Genomic DNA, 6,799 nt, shown 5'->3' with positions numbered 1-6,799 from the left:
GCGGATAGTGGCTCGTTCACCAGGTACTATCCCAGGCCGACGGGTTGCCTGAGGGAGACAGGTCTTCTACCTTCTCCATCCCCCAGATACTGAAGCCACGTCCATTATTGCAAGAGTACGCTCCTTCATGCCAGAAATGAGATGTCAACCTAGGACTCAAGGGAATAATAGTTAAATTCTTGTTGTTTACAGTCAAACTTCCTTATCTATTTCTGCATCTTTTCTTGCATACAGAGATACACCAAAAAACAAGTTTCAATAGCACATATATTACAAGGAGACAAACAGCAATATGTAATAAACTTAGTATAATCCCAGCTATCCAGCCTCCAATACCCTTAAACCAATTAGCTGGATTAAGAAAGGAGAAAGTGTCTGACCACCAACTATCCTTAGTACGATCATTGTCTTTATCGTACTGATCTCTAAGTCTTTGAACATCCTCTATTTTTAATTTTAACTTTATATTACTGTTGGGATCTATATAATGACAGCAAGCGGGTCCGACGACCTGACACATACCACCTTGCGCTGCCGTTAAATAATCTAATACTATGGTATGTTGATTAGTGACTATAATAAGCTGATTTTGGACAGCAACAGTGGTGTTTAGTATATCCAGTATATCCCAGATTTGATCATCCAAATAATCTGTAGCCCTAACCAATTTATCCCACATTTGAGTAATCATAGGATAAATAAAAATAGAGCTGACAATTTTATTGGCCACACTCATCTGCACTATATGTGGTCTCCCAGAGAGGCGAGGTGTATTGTCAGCGGCTCTTTTGTATAACGTGTGTTTAGGTATACTCTGAGTATTCAACTGGTCGTTCGGAATAACAAAAGTAGCTGGAGTCAAACGACCCAGAGTACAAGCACCTCTTACCCCTACTGGCAGCCATTTATATGCATTGTCTCCACATACCCAGAACATGTCACTAGGTAAGTCCCATAGGGCTGAATGTTGGAGTACCAGTCTATGCACTAAATCTATGAACGCAGATGCATTCTGGAGCATGCACCAAGGTGGAGATTGTCCTAGAGGACTACAATAGCCTGCATCAGGATTTCCACAAGGGGAGGTTCCTTTCTTATATTCCGAGGACTCGTTACAAGGCATATTACCGGGAACATTAATACAAGTTTCGTTAGTGCCCTGGGGAAATAAATTGGAGTACTCCCATGACATATTATGTAACCTTCTTTCTAGCAACATTGGTTTGAAAGCGTCAGTAGAATGAGAAGTTACATTAAAGCTAACTTGTAGACCATACGTTGGAACTTGCCCCAGGTAGGTTAATCGAGTTCTATTCCTGGGTACCCAAGCCCCTCCTTTATATGCCAAATATTGAAGGTGTGTACTACTTCCTGAAAGGTTACCCTGCCACCAAGGGTATCCTACCCATCCCACAATGGGTATACCAACAGTCATATTCTATAACTTCACATTATTTGTGGCATTATTAGCAAGTGTATCAGAGCAATTGGTCCAGGCAAATAATTCTTCGGGTGGCACAGGAATAACAAGAAACGGAATACTTGTGGCTGATACTGGTGAATGCGTGCAGATCCAGCAATCTGCCGGAGACTGGGTATCATTTGACCAATCATTCAGTAATTTTTCATGATGTCGTATAAACTTATTATTCAAGGACATTGGAGAATTTAAACTGTCCCACGCAGCTACTATCATTAATATAGAAGATGTAAAACCAAACCAAAGCATTATGCTTTTTTATGTATTGTTAACTCCTGTGGCTAGTTTGCAATGTGATGCGTGGATCCAGGTTGGTCGTCCTTCCAACTTAACAGAAGTAGGCGTTGTTAGGAGTACTTGGTAAGGTCCTTGGTATCGGGGTTCAAGCGTCTTTCTGGAGTGTTTCTTGACATATACAGTCATGGCCAAAAGTATTGACACCCCTGCAATTCTGTCAGATAATATTCAGTTTCTTCCTGAAAATGATTGCAAACACAAATTCTTTGGTATTATTATCTTCATTTAATTTGTCTTAAATGAAAAAACACAAAAGAGAATAAAGCAAAAAGCAAAACATTGATCATTTCACACAAAACTCCAAAAATGGGCCAGACAAAAGTATTGGCACCCTCTGCCTAATACTTGGTTGCACAACCTTTAGCCAAAATAACTGCAACCAACTGCTTCCGGTAACCATCAATGAGTTTCTTACAATGCTCTGCTGGAATTTTAGACCATTCTTCTTTGGCAAACTGCTCCAGGTCCCTAATATTTGAAGGGTGCCTTCTCCAAACTGCCATTTTTAGATCTCTCCACAGGTGTTCTATGGGATTCAGGTCTGGACTCATTGCTGGCCACCTTAGAAGTCTCCAGTGCTTTCTCTCAAACCATTTTCTAGTGCTTTTTGAATTGTGTTTTGGGTTATTGTCCTGCTGGAAGACCCATGACCTCTGAGGTAGACCCAGCTTTCTCACACTGGGCCCTATATTATGCTGCAAAATTTGTTGGTAGTCTTCTGACTTCATAATGCCAAGCACACGGTCAAGCAGTCCAGTGCCAGAGGCAGCAAAGCAACCCCAAAACATCAGGGAACCTCCGCCATGTTTGACTGTAGGGACCGTGTACTTTTCTTTGAATGCCTCTTTTTTCTCCTGTAAACTCTATGTTGATGCTTTTGCCCTAAAAGCTCTACTTTTGTCTCATCTGACCAGAGAACATTCTTCCAAAACGTTTTAGGCTTTTTCAGGTAAGTTTTGGCAAACTCCAGCCTGGCTTTTTTATATCTCGGGGTAAGAAGTGGAGTCTTCCTGGGTCTCCAACCATAAAGTCCCTTTTCATTCAGATGCCGACGGATAGTACGGGTTGACACCGTTGTACCCTCGGACTGCAGGGCAGCTTGAACTTGTTTGGATGTTAGTGGAGGTTCTTTATCCAACATCCGCACAATCTTGCATTGAAATCTCTTGTCAATTTTTCTTTTCCGGCCACATCTAGAGATGTCAGCCACAGTGCCATGGGCTTTAAACTTCTTGATGACACTGCGCACGGTTGACACAGGAACATTAAGGTCTTTGGAGATGGACTTGTAGCCTTGATATTGCTCATGCTTCGTCACAATTTGGTTTCTCAAGTCCTCAGACAGTTCTTTGGTCTTCTTTCTTTTCTCCATGCTCAATGTGGTACACACAAGGACACAGGACAGAGGTTGAGTCAACTTTAATCCATGTCAACTGGCTGCAAGTGTGATTTAGTTATTGCCAACACCTGTTAGGTGCCACAGGTAAGTTATAGGTGCTGTTAATTACACAAATTAGAGAAGCATCACATGATTTTTCGAACAGTGCCAATACTTTTGTCCACCCTCTTTTTTATGTTTGGTGTGGAATTATATCCAATTTGGCTTTAGGACAATTCTTTTTGTGTTTTTTCATTTAAGACAAATTAAATGAAGATAATAATACCAAAGAATTTGTGTTTGCAATCATTTTCAGGAAGAAACTGAGTATTATCTGACAGAATTGCAGGGGTGTCAATACTTTTGGCCATGACTGTACGTAATCACCAGGTTGTAGGCAGTGAGTTCCTTCCACACTGTCTGGATCTGGAATGGAAGAGAAAACTAGAGAATGCATTTGAGTTAAATGCTTTTGCAACTGGATTACATAATTCGTCAAATTATCCACATTAAGTGTTAAGACCTGTGGGTAGTACAACCCTGTGTTTGGTGGTCTTCCAAACAATATCTCGAAGGGTGACAGTTTAGTTTTCCCCGTGGGCGTGTATCTTACTGAGAATAATGCTAATGGGAGACACTCTGGCCATGGTCTATGGGTTTGCTCCATGGTTTTCTGTATTTTCAATTTCAGTGTCCCGTTCATTCTTTCTACCTTCCCTGAACTCTGTGGGTGGTAGGGTGTATGAAATGCTTGTTCTACACCTATCATTTGCATTACATTTTGCATTACCTCAGCAGTAAAATGTGTGCCTCTGTCTGATTCAATTGTTTCAGGTACACCGAATCGTGGTACTAGTTCCATCACTAGTTTCTTTGCAGTGGCTCGAGCTGTAGCCGTTTTCACCGGGTAGGCCTCTGGCCATCCAGAGAACATGTCAACACACACCAGAACATACTCATATGGTCCACTTCTGGGGAGTTGAATGTAGTCGATTTGAAGTCTCTGGAAAGGATATAACGGCCTAGGACTGTGTTTCCGTGGAGTCTTCACTACTTGTCCAGGATTGTGTGCTAGGCATATGGGACAGGTGGTACAGTGTAGCTGCGCCACCTTCCCAAACCCAGGAGCAATCCAAACGTTCGTGACTAGGCGTGCCTCTTGTTGGGCACTAATGGGATACTGCCGCAGCTGAGGCAACCTTGTGTCTGCGGGCACCTCCACCACAACTGGGGATACGGGAAGTAGGCCAATATCCGCATTCCCTTTTGCCCATAAGGTATCAGGTAATTTGTCTAGGGCTGGGTCCCATGGTTGTGATGTGGTGTCATCAGGACTTTGTGACTCGAGAGCTTGAATTATCATACAAGCCTCAAGAGTGTCCTCGTCCCCATCTGGGATAGTAAGATGTACTGTACCATCTTCAGCAAATTTGATATCTGCCTGCAGTTTCTTTAGTACATCTACTCCCAATAGGCAAATTGGTGCTCTTTTGACAAACAAAAACTTATTCAGGAACATTTTTGGTCCTATCTTAACTGGTAAAGGTTTACTAAAAGGGATTAGGCTAGATTGTCCACTGAATCCTGAGACAAAGGTTGAGTATTCTGAAAGGAGATCTGGAGTTATTACCTTGTCATTGACTACCGAAGAGGCTGCTCCGGTGACTACTAGAAAGGGTACCTTTTTTCCATTGACTTGAATTTTAACTACTGGTTCCTTAGAGTCAAGCTTCATTCTAATTGCATCTAGTCAATCAGTAGTTTCCTCCCTTCTAGACTGAGATTCCCTATCCGCTTTTCTCTTGCGGCAATCTCTCTGGAAATGACCGGGTTTCTTACAGTAATGGCAAGTAAAAGTTTTTCTCCGTGGTCTCCTTTCTGGTTCCTCTAAATCTAGTGTGAGAGATACTCTCCCTTTTTCTCTCTTGCTTTCTCGCAAGTCCATTTCAATTCCCATGGCTCTCTGTCTTAGACCATGGGCGTTATCTGCTGACCTCCAATCAGGAGTACAATTTTTCAGTTTCAATTTTATTTCTGATGTCAGCCCATCTAGGAAGGACCTAGCCAGCAATCTTTGTACCCCCGGACTAGTGAGGTCCAGTCCTTCATCGCTAAATCCCATCTCTAGTGTCTGATAAAAATCAGCTACTGTTTGTCCTGGCTGTTGTGAGACTGCCGTCTGCGAACCTCGCTGTCTTTGTTTATCTGCCATAAACATTTCAAGGACTTCTAGGAATATGTTTATTGACGCCTCTGTACGGGGGTTGTCCGCTGCATTTTCTGCTGGCTTCCTAACTGTCAGTGCCTGCCAAAGTTCATGTTGGAGTGGTAATGGTAATTTTAATCTAAGCATGTCTTCTCCATCATTCCAAGTACCCCTGTGTACGACTAACACCTGTCTCAGGTAGGCAGCAAATCGGGATGGATTTATAATTGGGTCAGGAGCGTTGGACAGTAAAGCCATACATTCGGTTGCGGTCCAAGGCTGATAATGATGGGTAACTACATTTCTCGTGACATAGTCCCCGTCTGGTCCGAGCTCCCTGAAAGGTCTAGTACTGGTTCTAACTGGGGCCAATAATTTGGGTGCATGGTGTCGAGGTGCACCACAGGAAAAGCAATTCTCCCTCCAATTGGGGTTTTGTTGACCACAATTACTACAGACCCATCCAGGTTCATTACTGCCACTAGGTGGCTTAACAGCTATTGGTGTTTCTGGGTACAGTTTAGCCGGTGGTGGAGGAGCCAAAGGTACTGGTGGTGGCACTGACAAAGGGGCTGGATAGGGTGGAGGCTCATGCATTTTCTCCACTGGGTCATCTGTCATTCTGACCTTCTTTGGACGTATCCATTTCCCTGTCTTCTCGTTATATGCCCACTTTTCTCTCTTAGCCACTTGTGAACACTTTAAACATGCTTCAACCTGTTCTCCCCATCCCGCATCTGCAATTTTTCCTGATTTCGTGTCTTTTATCTCCTTCCATTTGTCCTCATTCAAAGCCTCTTTCCCTTCTACCTTGAATTTTTTTAATACCTTTTCTAGGTCCCTCGCTGCACTTCTTCCATATCTATCCTCAATTATATCACATAACCAATTTCCCTCCTCAGGTGTTTTTCCCTGACTATTCCCCATCTCTGTATCCTGTTTCTCTTGTTTCTTCCTGTTAATTCGCCCTTCCTTAGGTGGTGTATTGGGTAAGCTCAAGACTAGGCTCTACTATACCTCGTTACCTTCTTCCTAAGGTGCTAACACATTGAATGGGATGTCTGTTCCTTCCTGTATCACGTGTCTCGTGTACCTATATGCTATATAACATCCGAACAGAAACACTCCCAAACAACACAGGATTGTAAACAAAGTATCCATTTATCGGGGTTCTTCAGTCATATCTTGTCACAGGCTCATTTCTCAGTCCTGTGCTCATTCAGTCACACTCTTATCTGTCACAAGGTTTATTCGTAAAGGGTGTTGATTTAAGCTTAGGCGGTGACCTCCCCGAAAGGACGCTGTCACATAGCCCAGTTAGGCAATATCACCACTCTTTGAACGGATACCTACTGTGCAGCTTATTTTTCTACTTTCCACAGTCTTTCAAATCAAAGTAGCCATTCAACAACCTCCCTGATTCCTAACGCGGAATCGT

At 42.9% G+C, this 6,799-nt stretch overlaps 1 pseudogene; it reads right to left on the bottom strand.

Annotated features, from left to right (window-relative positions):
- Positions 1-202: 202 nt before the first annotated feature.
- On the bottom strand, positions 203-1,729 carry LOC141088125 (uncharacterized; annotated as a pseudogene).
- Positions 1,730-6,799: the final 5,070 nt, after the last annotated feature.

The sequence above is a fragment of the Dendrobates tinctorius genome, unplaced genomic scaffold, assembly GCF_039654945.1.
Source record: "Dendrobates tinctorius isolate UK_male_01 unplaced genomic scaffold, ASM3965494v1 ptg000037l, whole genome shotgun sequence".
NCBI classification, from domain to species: Eukaryota; Metazoa; Chordata; class Amphibia; order Anura; family Dendrobatidae; genus Dendrobates; species Dendrobates tinctorius.
This window is presented reverse-complemented; position numbering and strand designations above follow the sequence as displayed.